This window comes from Mirounga angustirostris, unplaced genomic scaffold, assembly GCF_029215605.1.
Source record: "Mirounga angustirostris isolate CCGP_5_RB_7025 unplaced genomic scaffold, mMirAng1.0.hap1 SCAF_11, whole genome shotgun sequence".
Lineage (NCBI taxonomy): Eukaryota > Metazoa > Chordata > Mammalia > Carnivora > Phocidae > Mirounga > Mirounga angustirostris.
The window spans coordinates 52,906,657-52,922,803 of NW_026991719.1; positions in this window are offsets into that span (position 1 = coordinate 52,906,657).

Consider the following 16,147-nt stretch of genomic DNA (forward strand, 5'->3'; position numbering starts at 1 on the left):
CATTTTTCTTGCTTTTTATCCTGCTGTTTTTGTGTTTGTGTGTTTTGATGTATTTGGTATCAGTATACTTTGACTTTATCATGCTATTTCATGTAATTGCTACAAGTTTGTCCCTTGTAGTGAAGATAAATCTTATGTAAAACATCTTAAAATTATAACACCCTACTTTAAACTGACAACAATATGGGTGCCTGAGTGGCTTAGTTGGTTCAGCTCAGTTCATGATCCCAGGGTCCTGGGATTGGGCCCTGCATCAAGCTCCCTGCTCAGTGGGGAGTCTGCTTCTCCCTCTGCCCCTCCCTCTGCTTGTGCTCTCTCTCTCTCAAATAAATTTAAAAAATCTTAAAAAAGAAAAAACTGACAACAACATAGGTTTGATAGCACTTATGAACTTTATAATTTTAATTCTCTTCCACCTCACATTTTAGTTTATCAATGCTATGGTTTGCTGATTTTTATATTATGTATCCAACAGCAGGTTATTGTAGTTATGGTTATATTTACAGAGTTTATTTTTAACTTTTAAAGTAGAGTTGTAAGTAAATTATGTACTCTAATTACCATATTACACAATCTGACGTGTATTTACCATTACCTGTGATTTTTATGGTACCTTCTTGGTTTTTTTTTTTTAATGTTTATTAGCAGCATTTTACTTCTACTCAAAGGATTACTTTTAGAATTTCTTTTAAGGCAGGTCTAGTGATGTTTTGTTTTGTTTTATCTAGAAAAGTTTTTATTTTTCCTTCATTTCTGAAGGATAGTTTCGTCATGTGTACAATTCTTGGTTGAAAGATTTTTCTTACACATTTTTGAGTATATCATTGCAGTCTTTTCTGGCCTGAGAAGTTTCTGTTGTGAAATCCACTGATGGTCTTTGGGGGTTCCCTTGTATATAAGTTCTTTTTTCTCTTGTGAATTTTTAAAAATATTTTATTTAATTATGAGAGAGAGAGAGATCACAAGCAGGGGAGAAGCATAGAGGGAGAAGCAGGCTCCACGCAGGGCTTGATCCCAAGACCCCGGGATCATGACCTGAGCCAAAGGCAGACACTTAACCAACTGAGCCACCCAGATGCCCCTCTCTTGTGATTTTCAAAATGTGTTCTTCGAATTTCTTCAATTTAATTATAATATATCTTGGTATAGCTCTTTTTTGGGTTCAATCTATTTGGGATCCATTGGACCTCATTGATCTGGAAGTCTATGTCTCTTCCCAGCTTTGGGGAGTTTTTAGTCATTATTGCTTTTTTTTTTTTTTTTTTTTTTTTTTTAGAAAAAATAGCCACTATTGTTTTAAATATTACTTCTGTCTTTTTTTCTTTCTTTTCTCTGGAATTTCCACAATGCAGATACTATTTATTTTGATTGTGTCCTACAAGTCCCATAGGCTTTTTTTTTTTGCATCTATCTATCTATCTATCTATCTATCTATCATCTATCATCTACCTATTATCTATCTATCTATCTATCTGTCTATCTATCTATCTATCATCTATCTATCTATCATCTATCATCTATCATCTATCTATCATCTACCTGTCATCATTTCCTCTAAATGAATAATTTCAATTTTCTTATTTTATATATCACTGATTCATTCTTCTGCATGTCCAAGTCTGTTTTTGAAACTTTATATTAAGTTTTTCAGTTCAGTCATTGCACTTTTTAGCTCTAGGATTTCTGTTTGTTTAATAGTTTCTATATCTTTGTTGAACTTCTCATTTTGTTTATGCATTATTTTCCCAATTTCGTTTTGTTTATGTGTTCTTGTAGTCTGATAAACTTATTTAAGAGGAACATTCTGAATTCTTCTACAGTTCATAAAACTGCATTTCTTTAAGGTCAGTTATCTTTGGGGGTGTCATCTTTACCTGATTTTTTGTAATTCTTGCTTCCTTATGTTGGTGTCTGTGCATTTGAGTAAGTGGTTTCCTCTTTTAGACTTTATAGGTTTGCTTTAGAAGAGACAGTTCTTCATCATCTAGCTCATGTTGGGTTTCTAGATGTATTTTCTGGCAATGTCCTTGGGCAGGTGGGACTTTTTCTGAGAGTCTATTTTTGGGCAAGGGCACTTCCCAAGCTCTGAAGTGTGTGTGGGAGAATCCCACTAGCTGAGAACACTTTGATAAAACTCTGGGTTGGTTTCCTGCCCAAGTGAGGCTTTAGGATGGGAGTTGCAGTAGCCTGGGATCTGTGATCTGATTTTCTAGACAGTTGTTATAGGTTACTATACTTAGCAGTAGCTTAAGACTGTGAATTAACTTCCCTGACTTCATGGGGTTACAAAACAGGCTTTAAGGTATGCACAGCTCATTGTTTGGGTACCTGAATCTGCCAAGCCTACTCACAAAATTTCCTGACAAGAGAGTGCCACATGTTTTGCTCTCAAGATGGGGTAAGACCTGGGCTTTGCTCTCTCTGTGTTTAAGTGCCTTTTAAACAGGGCTGATTAATGAGCTATGCAGTGTCCTGTGTACTCTGTTTAGTTTCCCTGATCAGTTAGGCTGAAGGCTATATTCAGCAATAGGCAAGACTACAGATTAGTTTCTCTGCATAGACAGAGCAGGATAATTGACTTCAAATCTGTCAAGGCTTTTGTGGTCTTAACTTAAGCTGACCTGTTCCTTTAGTTCCTGGGCCAACCAGGGCCCCTGGCTTTGCTCTAAAGATGATCAACTTTGCCTGCTTAATACTCTGTTTGAATTTTTTTGGCCTATGTAGTTTTCAAGGTGTTCTGCCCCGCCTTTCTAGTTGGTTAAGGCTGGAAGCCATATTCAGTAGATGTTAGGGTTATGAATTAGCACCTTTGCCCCAGCAGAGTGAGAGCACCAGTCTGCGTCTGGCAAGGCTTTTGTTTGTGGGCTTTTTTCCAGTTTTATTAAGAAATGACATACATTACTGTATGTTTAAGGCTTGCAGAATGATTGTTTGATTTACATACATTGTGAAATTACCACAGTAGGTTCAACTAACATTCATCATCTCATATAGGTACCATAATTAAAAATAAAAGAAAAAAACCTCTCCTTGTGATGAGATTCTTAAGATTTACTCTCTAAATAACTTTTCTACATATCATAGAGCAGTGTTAACCATAGTCATTGTATTGTACATTATGTCTCTAGTACTTATTTATAACTAGAATTTTGTAACTTTTGGCCACCTTCCTTCAATTTCTCCTTCCCCCTCATACTCTGGCTCTGGTAAACACAAGTCTGATCTCTTTTTCTGGGAGCATTTTTTATTGCACATATAAGTGTGATCATACAGTATTTGTCTTTCTCTGTCTGAATTATTTCACTTAGTATAATATCTTTAAAGTCCATCCATGTTGTCACAAATTATAAGCTTTCCTCAACTTTTTATGGCTGAACTATATATATTCACATATCACAACTTCTTTCTGTAATAAAGCCAAAGTGAATTTTCTCTAAATAAACTTTCAAAAACCTGCATTTAAATTTATTAAGGCAAGACTTTACAGTGGAAATCATAAAAGCTTACACTGGGAGTACATTCTATTCTGAAATATTTATTTTTGTATTTTTAAAATGTCCCATTCCTTTAAATCATTTGCTAAATTATAATTTATTTTATTTTTTTATTATTATGTTCAATTAGCCACCATATAATAAGGATGGCACATGTGGTGATGAGCACTGGGTGTTATACACAACTAATGAAACATGGAACACTACCTCAAAAACTAATGATGTACTATACGTTGGCTAAAATAATTTATATATGTGGATAGCTAGGTGGTGAATATTGTCAGTTCATCTTCTGAAAAATGGGCACATTTTTCATAATTGTATGTAAGCTGACTAGTTTATTGTATTGCTTTAATGTGCAAACCAGTTCTTTTTTTAAGTTTTTATTTTAATTCCAGTGTAGTTAACGTACAGTGTAATATTAGTTTCAAGTATACAATATAGTGATTCAACACTTCCATACAACACTCAGTGCTCATCACAAGTTCAATCTTTAATCCTGTATCACTTATTTAACCCATCCCCCCACCAACTCCCCTCTGGTAACTATCAGTTTGTTCTCTATAGTTAAGAGACCGTTTCTTGGTTTGCCTCTCTCTCTCTCTTTCTGAAAACCAGTTCTTTAAAGTAAAAAAAAAAAAAAAACTTGAGAAAGAAGGAAATACTATACTATATAAGCAGGTGGAAGGCAAGGTAAAGGGGGTGATACAGTGGATACTACCAGATAGTTAACTGGAGAGCAGGCATTAGATTTTTGTACATCTCACAGTAGCCAGCCTCAAGTCCTTCCTACTTGAAAGTAACAAGATTGTTTACTCTGATTTATTAAAATCTGATTTGCAAATGAAAATTATGTTAAAATGTAAGAGTAGTTCGGGTAAGGCTGGTTGTCATAACAAATGCTGATGTTAAGGCAGATGGAGAAAAAACATGAACAATGCTTGGTAGATGTTTTTTATGGGTCAGGATTGGATGTGGAAATACATTATTCTACTCATGTTCCATTGACTAGAACTCAGTCATACATTTATATCTAAGGATAAAGAAGGCTGAAAAATGTCTGACTTATAGTAGGAGGAAAGAAAATGAAATGTTTAATGAACAGCTAGTTTGTGCCACAATAAATTTTTCAGATAGATAGATGATAGATAGATAGATAGATAGATAGATAGATAGATAGATAGATAGATAGGTAGATAGATGATAGATAGATAGATAGCTGTCACAGTTGTAAGACATAGCTAGTGGCATTTTATCCACAATTAAAGATAACACTTAGGGGTGGTTGGGGGGCTCAGTCAGTTGGCTGGCTTTTGATTTTGGCTCAGGTCATGATCTCAGGGTTCTGGGATCCAGCCCCACACCAGGCTCCTCACTCATTGGGGAGTCTGCTTGAGGATTCTCTCTCTCTGTCTCCCTCTGTCCCTCCTGCTCACTCACATGAACATGCTCTTTCACTCTATCTCTAAAAATAAATAAATAATCTTTAAAAAATATTTAGTTTTATTTTTTCTATTATTTTTTTCTCTTTATTTATCCTTTGTTTTTCTTTCTTATCTGTGACCTATTTTATTATTTACAGGTTTTGTTGGGAAATAATTGACATACATTATGTATAAGTTTAAGGCATGCAGCATAATGGTTGTATTTACATATACTGTGAAATGATTATCACAATAGGCCTAGCTAACATTCATATTCTCACATAGATAAAAGAAAAAGAAAAAAAAAACTGAAAAAAATTCTCCTTATAATAAGAACTCATAAGACTTACACTCTTAATAACTTTCCTATATATCATAATCAGTATTAGCTATAATCATCATGTTGTACATTCCATTCTTAGTACTTACTTATAACTGGAAGTTTGTACTTTTTGACAACCTTCATCCACTTTATTCTCTCCCTCCCTTCCAATTCTGGTAATCACAAGTTTTATCTCCTTTCCTATGAGTTTAGTGTTTTTGTTTTTTTTTTATTCCACATATAATTGAGATCATACAGTATTTGTCTTTTTCTGTTTTGCTTATTTTTTTAGCATAATGCCTTCAAGTTTCATCCATGTTGTTGTAAGTGGTAGGGTTTTCTCATTTTTTATGGCTGAAATATATATATATATATTTCTCACAACTCTTTAACCCATTCATCCATCAATGTGTTGGCTGTTATAAATAATGCTTCTATGAACATAGGGGTGGAGATATATTTTTGAGTTAGTTTTTTCGTTTTCTTTGGATATATTTCCGGGAGTGGAACTGCTGGATCATATGGTAGTTCTATTTTTTAAATTTTTTTGTGGATCCTCCATATTATTTTACTTAGTGGTTGTACCAATTTTAACTCCTACCAGCAGTGCCCAGGGGCTACCTTTTTCCACATCTTTACCAGCATGTATCTTTTATCCCTTTGATGATGACCATTCTAAAAGGAATAAGATAATATCACATTGTGGTTTTAACTTTAATTTCCCTGAGGACTAGTAATGTTAGGCATCTTTTTATGTACCTGTTGGCATTTCATGTATTTTCTTTAGACAAATGTCTATTTTGGCCTTTTGCTCATATTTAATTGGATTTTTTTTTTTTGCTATTAAGTTATATGAGTTCTTTGTATATTTTGGAGTTTAATCTCTTAATAGATTGACATTTTTCAAATATTTTATCCATTCCATAGTTTTATCATTTTATCTTTTCACTTTATTGATGGTTTCTTTTGCTGTGCAGAATTTTTTAGTTTGATATAGTTTTACATTATTTATATTTGATTTTGTTACTTGTGCTTTAGGTGTCATATCCAAAAAATGATTACAAAACTTATGTTAGGGATGTTTATTCCTATGTTTTATTCTAAGATTTTTATGGTGTCAGGTCTTATTATTATGTCTTTAATCTATTTTAAATTAATTTTTCTGAGAGGTTTTAGGTAGGGGTCCAGTGTTATGCTTTTACATTTGTATATCCAATTATCCCAGCACCATTTATTGAAAAGACTTTCTTTTCGCTATTGAATATTTTGGATCCATTTTCAAATATCAGTTGATAGGCTAAACATAAGTTTATTCCTGGGCTCTCAATTCTGTTGCATTGGTCTATTTACTTTTATGCCAGTATCTTACTGTTTTTATTGCTATAGCTTTATAGTATAGCTTGAAATCAAGAAGTGTGATGCTTCCCACTTTGTCCTTCTTCCTCAGGAGTTTGGCTATTTGGGGTCTTTTATGGTCCTATATAAATTTTGTGAGTGCTTTTCTCACTTCTGTAAAAAATGCCATTGGAGGGCGCCTGGGTGGCTCAGTTGGTTAAGCGACTGCCTTCGGCTCAGGTCATGATCCCGGAGTCCCGGGATCGAGTCCCGCATCGGGCTCCCTGCTCAGCGAGGAGCCTGCTTCTCCCTCTGACCCTCCCCCACTCATGTGCTCTCTCTCGCTCTCTCATTCTCGCTCTCTCAAATAAATAAATAAATCTTTAAAAAAATGCCATTGGAATTTGGATAGGGATTGCGTTGAATCTTAGATAGCTTTTGGTAATATTGACCTTTTAACAATACTAATACTAACAATACTAATCCATGAACACAAGATACCTTTCCATTTGTTTGTGTCTTCTTTGATTTCCTTCATCAATGTCTTGTTTTCAGAGTAGAAATTTTTCACCTCTTTAGCTAAATTATTCCTAAGTATTTTATTGGTTTTAATGCTATTGTAAAAGGAATCTATTTTTTTTTTATTTTTCATAAGTTACTATTAGTGTATAGAAACTCTACTGATTTTTGTATGTTAATTTTGTATTCTTCAATTTTACTAGATTTATTGATTAGATCTAACAATTTTTGATGAATTCTTCGAGATTTTTTATATGTGAAATTATGTCTTCTTCAAATAGAGGCAATTTAACTTCTTCCTTTCAATTGTGTACTTTTTATTTTTCTTATTTTATTGCTCCAGGTAGGACCTACAGTACTATGTTGAATATGAGTGGTGGTAGTGGGCATCCTTATCTTGTTCTTGATCTTAGAAGAAACGATTTCAACCTTTCATGCACCAAGGAGTGTGATGTTAATTGTTGTCTTATCATATATAGTCTTTATTGTGTTGATAGATGTTCCTTCTATGTCTAATTTGTTGAGTTTGTATCATAAATTGATATTGAAGTTTGTTAAATGTTTTTTTTTCTGTCTGTATTGAGATAATCACCTTATTATTTTTTTTCATTCTATTAATGTGATGTATCACATTGATTGATTTGCATATGTTGAACCTTCCTTGCATTACAGGGATCATTCCCATCTAGTCATAGTGAATGATGCTTTTTATGAACTTCTGAATTCATTTTGCTAGTATTTTATTGAAAAACTTTGCATCTATATTCATTAGGGATATCTGTCTCTAGTTTTCTATTCTAGTTAGTATCCTCTTCTGGTTTTGGTATCAGGAAAATGTGGGCCTTATAAAATTAGTTTGGAAATGTTCCCTCCTCTTTAATTTGTTTTGGAAGAGTTTGAGAAGGATTGATGCCATTCTTTAAATGTTTGGTAAAATTCACTAGTGAGATCATCTGGTCTTGGGTTTTTCTTTGTTAGAAGATTTTCGATTACTAATTCAATCTTTTTACTTGTAATTGGTCTGTCTATTCAGATTTTATATTTCATCCTGATTCAGTCTTGGTAAATTGTATGTTTTTAATAATTTTTAAATTTATCTAGGTTGTCCAGTTTGTTGGTGTATATTTTTTTAATGGTAGCCTCTTATAGTACTTTGTATGTCTATGGTATTAGTTGTCATGTCTCCTTCTATTTATAATTTTGTGGATTTGGGTCTTTTTTCCCACAAGTAAATTAACTAAGTTTTTGTCAATTTTGTGTATCTCTTCAAAGCACCAACTCTTACTTTAGTTTATCTTTTCTATTTTTTTTTCTGTTCTCCACCTCGTTTATTCCTATCTAATCTCTATTATTTTCTTCTGCTAACTTTGGGCTCTGTTTTTTTCTTAGTTCACTAAGGTGTAGAATTAAATTGCTTGTTTGGGATTTTTCTTGCTTCTTAATGTAGACATTTTTTGTTATGAACTTCCCTCTCAACACTGCTTTTGCTGCATACCACAAGTTTGGTTATGCTTTGTTTCTATTTTTGTTTGTTTCTAGAAACTTTTTAATTTCCCCTTTAACTTTTTTTTTGATCTTTTGATTGTTCAGGACAGTGTTTTTAAATTTACATGTGTTCATGAATTTTCCAGTTTTCTCATTATTAATTTCTAGTTTCATGCCACTATGGTCAGAGAAGATACTTGGTATGTTTCAATCTTCTTGAATTTGCTAAGACTTTTTTTGTGATCTAAAATGGTCTGTCATAGAAAATGTGCTATATGCACTTGAGAAAAATGAGTATTCTGCAGTTGTTGGATAGGTTGTTCGGTATATGTCTATTAGATTCATTTGGTCTATAGTGTTGCTCAAATCTGTTGTTCCTTTATTGATTCACTGTCTGGATGATCTCTCCATTGTTGGAATTGGAGTATTAAAGTCCCTATTATTGGAGTAATAGTTGTATTACTGTTTATCCCCGTCCCTGCTTTTTAAAATTTGAGTAGAGTTGACACAATTTTACAGTAGTTTCAAGTATACAACATAGTGATTCAAAAACTCTATATGTTATATGACTGCTCCACAAGTGTAGCTACCATCTGTCACTATACAACATTATTACAATACCACTGACTATATTCCCTGTGCTGTACCTTTTATTCCAGGACTTATTCATTCCATAACTGGAAGTCTGTATCTCTCTGTTGGTTTTTGCTTCATATATTTAGGTGCTGTGATGTTGGGCATATAACTATTTACAATTATTTTATCTTCTTGATGGATTGGTCCCTTTATCATTATGTAATAAATTTCTTTGTCTCCTTTTACCATTTGTAGTTTAAAGTTTATTTCTTCTGATATAAGTATAGCTATTCCTGCTCTTTCTTTTCTTTTTTTTTACAATTTGCATGAAATGTTTTCTCATCTCTTTGCTCTAAGTCTATATATGTCCTTAAATCTAAAGTGAGTCTCTTATAGGCAGTATATTGTTAAATACTGCATTCTCCCCCCCCAGTTATTTTTTAAATTTCATTTTAAAATAGATTTGCATCCACTTCATGATTTATCCTACCCTCTACCCCCCACTTCTGGCAACCAATAATCTGTTTTCTGTATTTATAAGATTTGGGGGGTTTTTCTGGGGAGAAAGTTTTTTTGTTTTTTCTTTAGATTCCATATGTTACAGAGATCATACAGTATTTTTCTTTCTCTTTCTGACAGGCAGAGATATGGCAGGATTTATTTCTTTCTCAAGACTGAATAACATTGTATTGTATATATATATATTACAACTTCTTTATCCATTCATCCATCAATAAACACTTCAGTTTTTTTTCGTATCATGAATATTGTAAATAATGCTACAACAAACACAGGAGTGTGTATATCTTTTTGAGTTCGTATTTTTTGTCTTCATATGTATACCCAAAATTGAAATTACTGGATCATACTGTAGTTCTACTTTTAATTTCTTGAGGAAATTCAATTACTGTTTTCCAAAGTGGTTGCACAAGTTTATATCCCTATCAACAGTGCATTCTCACATTCTCATCAACACTTTTTCTTTTTTTCTTCAAGTTTTTATTTAAAACCTGTTAGTTAACATACAGTGTAATATTAGTTTCAGGTGTACAATTTAGTGATTCAACACTAACATAAACTCCCAGTGCTCATCACAAATGCCCCCCTTAATCCCCATCACCTATTTAACCATTCCCCAGCCCACCTCCCCTCTGGTAATCATTAGTTTGTTCTCTATAGTTAAAGGTCTGTTTCTTGGTTTGCCTCTCCTTTTTTCCCCATATGTTCATTTTTTAAAAAGACTTTATTTATTTATTGAGAGAGAGAGAGAGAGCATGTGCAAGAGAGCGAGCAAGCGAGAGAGAGAGAGAGAGAGAGAGAGAGAAAGACAGAGCAGGAGCAGGGGTAGAGGCAGAGGGAAAGGGAGAAGCAGACCTTCTGCTTAACAAGGGAGCCCAGAAGCGGGGCTCGATCCCAAGACCCTGGGAACATGACCTAGTTGAAGGCAGATGCTTAACTGATGGAGCTACCCAGGTGCCCCTGTTCATTCCTTTTGTTTCTTAAATTCTACATATGAGTGAAATGATATGGTATTTGTTTTTCTCTCACTTGTTTTGCTTAGCATAATAAATCTCTACCTCCATCCCCATCATTACAAATAGCAAGATTTCATTATTTCTTATAGCTGGATAATATTCCATTCATCACTTTTTTATCTATTCATCACTCAATGGACATTTGGCCTCTTTCCATAATTTGGCTATTGTAGATAATGCTACTATAAATATGGGGGAGAATGTATCCCCTGGAATCAGTATTTTTGTATCTTTTGGGTAAATATCTAGTTAGTACAATTGCTGCATCTTAGGGTAGTTCAATTTTCAACTTTTTGAGGAACCTCCATACTGTTTTCCAGAGTGGCTGCACCAGTTTGCATTACTACCAAGAGTGCAAGAGAGTTCCCTTTTCTCTGCACCCTTGCCAAAACCCGTTGTTTCCTGTGTTATTAATTTTAGCCATTCTGAAAGTTGTGAAGTGATATCTCATTGTAGCTCTGATTTGTATTACCCTGATGATGAGTGATGTTGAACACCTTTTCATGTGTCTGTTGGCCACCTGTATGTCTTATTTGGAAATGTCTATTCATGTCTTCTACCCACTTTTATTTCTTGTCTTTTGGATAATAGCCATTCTAACAAGTGTGAGGTGATATCACATTGTGTGTGTGTGTTTTGTTAATATAGTTCACACACAATGTTACTTTAGTTTCAGGTGTACAACATAGTGATTCAACAAATTTATATGTTATGGTATTTTCACTAAAAGTGTAGTTACTGTATGTTCCCATATATCACCATTGCAATATCAATGACTATATTTCTTATGATGTACCTTTTATTACTGTAACTTAGTTACTCTATAATGGAAGCCCATATCTCCCACTCCCTGTCACATATTTTTCCCAAGCTCCCAAGCTCTCCCCTCTGGCAACCATCACTTTATACTCTGTATTTATACGTCTGATTCTGCTTTTTGTTTATTAATATATATTTTTTAATTTTTTAAATTTTATTATGTTATGTTAGTCACCATACAATACATCATTAGTTTTAGATGTGGTGATCCACGATCCATTGTTTTCATATAACACCCAGCGCTCCATGCAGTACCTGCCCTCCTTAATACCCATCACGGGTTAACCAATCCCCTTTCCCCCTCCCCTCTAAAACCCTGTTTGTTTCTCAGAGTCCATAGTCTCTCATGGTCCATCTCTCCCTCCAATTTCCCCCCCTTCATTTTTCCCTTCCTTCTTCTAATGTCCTCCATGCTATTCTTTATGTTCCACACATAAGTGAAGCCATATGATAATTGACTTTCTCTGATTGACTTATTTTTCTTAATTTTTATTGTTATGTTAATCACCATACATTACATCATTAGTTTTTGATGTAGTGTTCCATGATTCACCGCCTGTGCACAACACCCAGTGCTCCCAGCATAAAGTGCCTTCTTTAATACCCATCACAGGCTAACCCATCCAACCACCCCCCTCCCCTCTAGAACACTCAGTTTGCTTCTAAGAATCCATCGTCTCTCATGGTTCATCTCCCCCTCTGATTTTGCGCCATTCATTCCCCCCCCACTATCTTCTTCTTTTTTTTTTTAAACATATATTGTATTATTTGTTTCAGAGGTACAGATCTGTGATTCAACAGTCTTGCACAATTCACAGCGCTCACCATAGGACATACCATCCCCAATGTTTATCACCCAGCCACCCCATCCCTTCCAACGCCCCCCCGACTCCAGCAACTCTCAGTTTGTTTCCTGAGATTAAGAATTCCTCATATCAGTGAGATCATATGATACATGTCTTTCTCTGATTGACTTATATCGCTCAGCATAACAACCTCCATTTCCATCCACATCGTTGCAAATGGCAAGATCTCATTCCTTTTGATGGCTGCATAATATTCCATTGTATATATACACCACATCTTCTTTATCCATTCATCTGTCAATGGACATCTTGGCTCTTTCCACAGTTTGGCTATTGTGGACATTGTTGTTATAAACATCAGGGTGCACATACCCCCTCGGATCCCGGCATTTGTATCTTTGGGGTAAATACCCAGTAGCGCAATTGCTGGATCATATGGTAGCTCTAATTTCAACTTTTTGAGGAAACTCCATACTGTTTCCCAGAGTGGTTGCACCACCTTGCATTCCCACCAACAGTGTTGGAGGGTTCCCCATTCTCCACATACCCGCCAATATCTGTCATTTCCTGACTTATTAATTTTAGCCATTCTGACTGGTGTGAGGTGGTTATCTCATTGAAGTTTTGATTTGGATTTCCCTGATGCCGAATGATGTTAAGCACTTTTTCATGTGTCTGTTGGCCATTTGGATGTCTTCTTTGGAAAAATGTCTGTTCATGTCTTCTGCTCCTTTCTTGATTGAATTATTTATTCTTTGGGTGTTGAGTCTGATAAGTTCTTTATATATTTTGGATACTAGCCCTTTATCTGATATGTTATTTGCAAATATCTTCTCCCATTCTGTGGGTTGCCTCTTTGTTTTGTTGACTGTTTCCTTTGCTGTGCAGAAGCTTTTTATGTTGATGAAGTCACAATAGTTCAGTTTTGCCTTTGGTTCCCTTGCCTTTGGCGATGTTTCTAGGAAGAAGTTGCTGAGGCTGAGGTTGAAGAGGTTACTGCCTGTGTTCTCATTTAGGATGTTGATGGACTCCTGTCTCACATTGAGGTCTTTCAACCATTTGGAGTCTATTTTTGTCTGTGGGGTAAGGAAATGGTCCAGTTTCATTCTTCTGCATGTGGCGGTACAATTTTCTGAAAACCATTTGTTGAAGAGACTGTCTTTTTTCCATTGGACATTCTTCCTGCTTTGTCAAAGATTAGCTGACCATAGAGTTGAGGGTCCATTTCTGGGCTCTATTCTGTTCCATTGATTTAGGTGTCTCTTTTTGTGCCAGTACCATACTGTCTTGATGATGACAGCTTTGTAATAGAGCTAGAAGTCCGGAAGTGTGATGCCGCCAGCTTTGCTTTTATTTTTGAACATTCCTCTGGCTATGCAGGGTCTTTTCTGATTCCATACGAATTTTAGGATTATTTGTTCCATTTCTTTGAAAAAAGTGGATGGTATTTTGATGGGGATTGCATTGAATGTGTAGATTGCTCTAGGTAGCATTGATATCTTCACAATATTTGTTCTTCCAATACATGAGCATAGAATATTTTTCCATTTCTTTGTGTCTTCCTCAATTTCTTTGATGAGTATTTTATAGTTTTCTGAGTACAGATCCTTTGCCTCTTTGGTTAGATTTATTCCTAGGTATCTTATGGTTTGGGGTGCAATTGTAAATGGGATCGACTCCTTAATTTCTCTTTCTTCTGTCTTGTTGTTGGTGTATAGGAATGCCACTGATTTCTGTGCATTGATTTTATATCCTACCACTTTACTGAATTCCTGTATGAGTTCTAGCAGTTTTGGGGTGGAGTCTTTTGGGTTTTCCACATAAAGTATCATATCATCTGCAAACAGTGAGAGTTTGACTTCTTCTTTGCCAATGCCTTTTATTTCTTTTTGTTGTCTGACTGGTGTGGCTAGGACTTCTAATACTATGTTGAATAGCAGTGGTGATAGTGGACATCCCTGCTGCGTTCTTGACCTTAGGGGGAAAGTTGAGAAAGATATTCGCTGTAGGTTTTTCATAGATGGCTTTTATGATATTGAGTTATGTACCCTCTATCCCTATACTCTGAAGAGTTTTGATCAAGAAAGATGCTGTACTTTGGCAAATGTTTTTTCTGCATCTGTTGAGAGGATCATTGGTTCTTGTTCTTTCTTTTGTTAATGTATTGTATCACATTGATTGATTTGAGGGTGTTGAATCAACCTTGCAGCCCAAGGATAAATCCCACTTGATTGAGGTGAATAATCCTTTTAATGTACAGTTGGATCCTATTGGCTAGTATTTTGGTGAGAATTTTTGCATCCGTGTTCATCAAGGGTATTGGTCTGTAATCTTCCTTTCTGATGGGGTCTTTGTTTTGGTATCAAGGTAATGCTGCCACATAAAACAATTTTGGAAGTTTTCCTTCCATTTCTAATTTTTAGAATGGTTTCAGAAGAATAGGTATTAATTCTTCTTGAAATGTTTGGTAGAGTTCCCCTGGGAAGCCATCTGGCCCTGGGATTTTGTTTTTTTGCGAGATTTTTGATGACTGCTTCAATTTCCTTAGTGGTTATAGGTCTGTTCAGGTTTTCTATTTCTTCCTGGTTCAGTTTTGGTAGTTGATACATCTCTAGGAATGCATCCATTTCTTCCAAATTATCTCATTTGCTGGAATAGAATTGCTCATAATATGTTCTTATAATTGTTTGTATTTCTTTGGTGTTGGTTGTGATCTCTCTCTTTCATTCATGATTTTATTTATTTGGGTCCTTTCTCTTTTATTTTGATAAGTCTGGCCAGGGGTTTATCAGTTTTGTTCATTCTTTCAAAGAACCAGCTCCTTGTTTTGTTGATCTGTTCTACTGTTCTTTTGGTTTCTATTTCATTGATTTCTGTTCTGATCTTTATTATTTCTCTTCTCCTGCTGGGTTTAGGCTTTATTTGCTGTTTTTTCTCTAGCTCCTTTAGGAGTTCGGTTAGGTTGTGTATTTGAGACCTTTCTTGTTTCTTGAGAAAAGCTTGTATTGCTATATAGTTTCCTCGTAGAACTGCCTTTGCTGCATCCCAAAGATTTTGAACAGTTGTGTTCTCATTTTCATTGGTTTTCATATATTTTTTAAAATTCTTCTTTGATTTCCTGATTGACCCATTCATTATTTAGTAAGATGCTCTTAACCTCCATGTATTTGAGTTCTTTCTGACTTTCCTCTTGTGATTGAGTTCTAGTTCCAAAGCATTGTGGTCTGAAAATATGCAGGGAATGATCCCAAACTTCTGGTACTGTTTGAGACCTGGTTTGTGACCTAGGATGTGATCTATTGTGGAGAAGATTCCATGGGCACTAAAGAAGAATGTGGATTCTGTTGCTTTGGGATGGAATGTTCTGAATATATCTGTGAAGTCCATTTCGTTCAGTGTGTCATTTAAAGTCTTTAATTCCTTGTTGATCTTTTGCTTAGATGATCTGTCCATTTCCATGAGTGGGGTGTTAAAGTCCCCCACTATTATTGTATTGTTGTTGATGTGTTTCTTTGCTTTTGTTATTAATTGGGTTATATAATTGGCTGCTCCCATGTTAGGGGCATAGATATTTACAACTGTTAGATCTTCTTGTTGGATAGATCCTTTAAGTAGGATATAGTGTCCTTCCTCATCTCTTATTACAGTCTTTGGTTTAAAATCTAATTTGTCTGACATAAGGATTGCCACCCCAGCTTTCTTTTGGTGTCCATTAGCATGGTAAATGGTTTTCCACCCCCTCATTTTCAATCTGGGGGTGTCTTTGGGTCTAAAATGAGTCTCTTGCAGACAACATATCAATGGGTCTTGTTTTTTAACCCAATCTGATAGC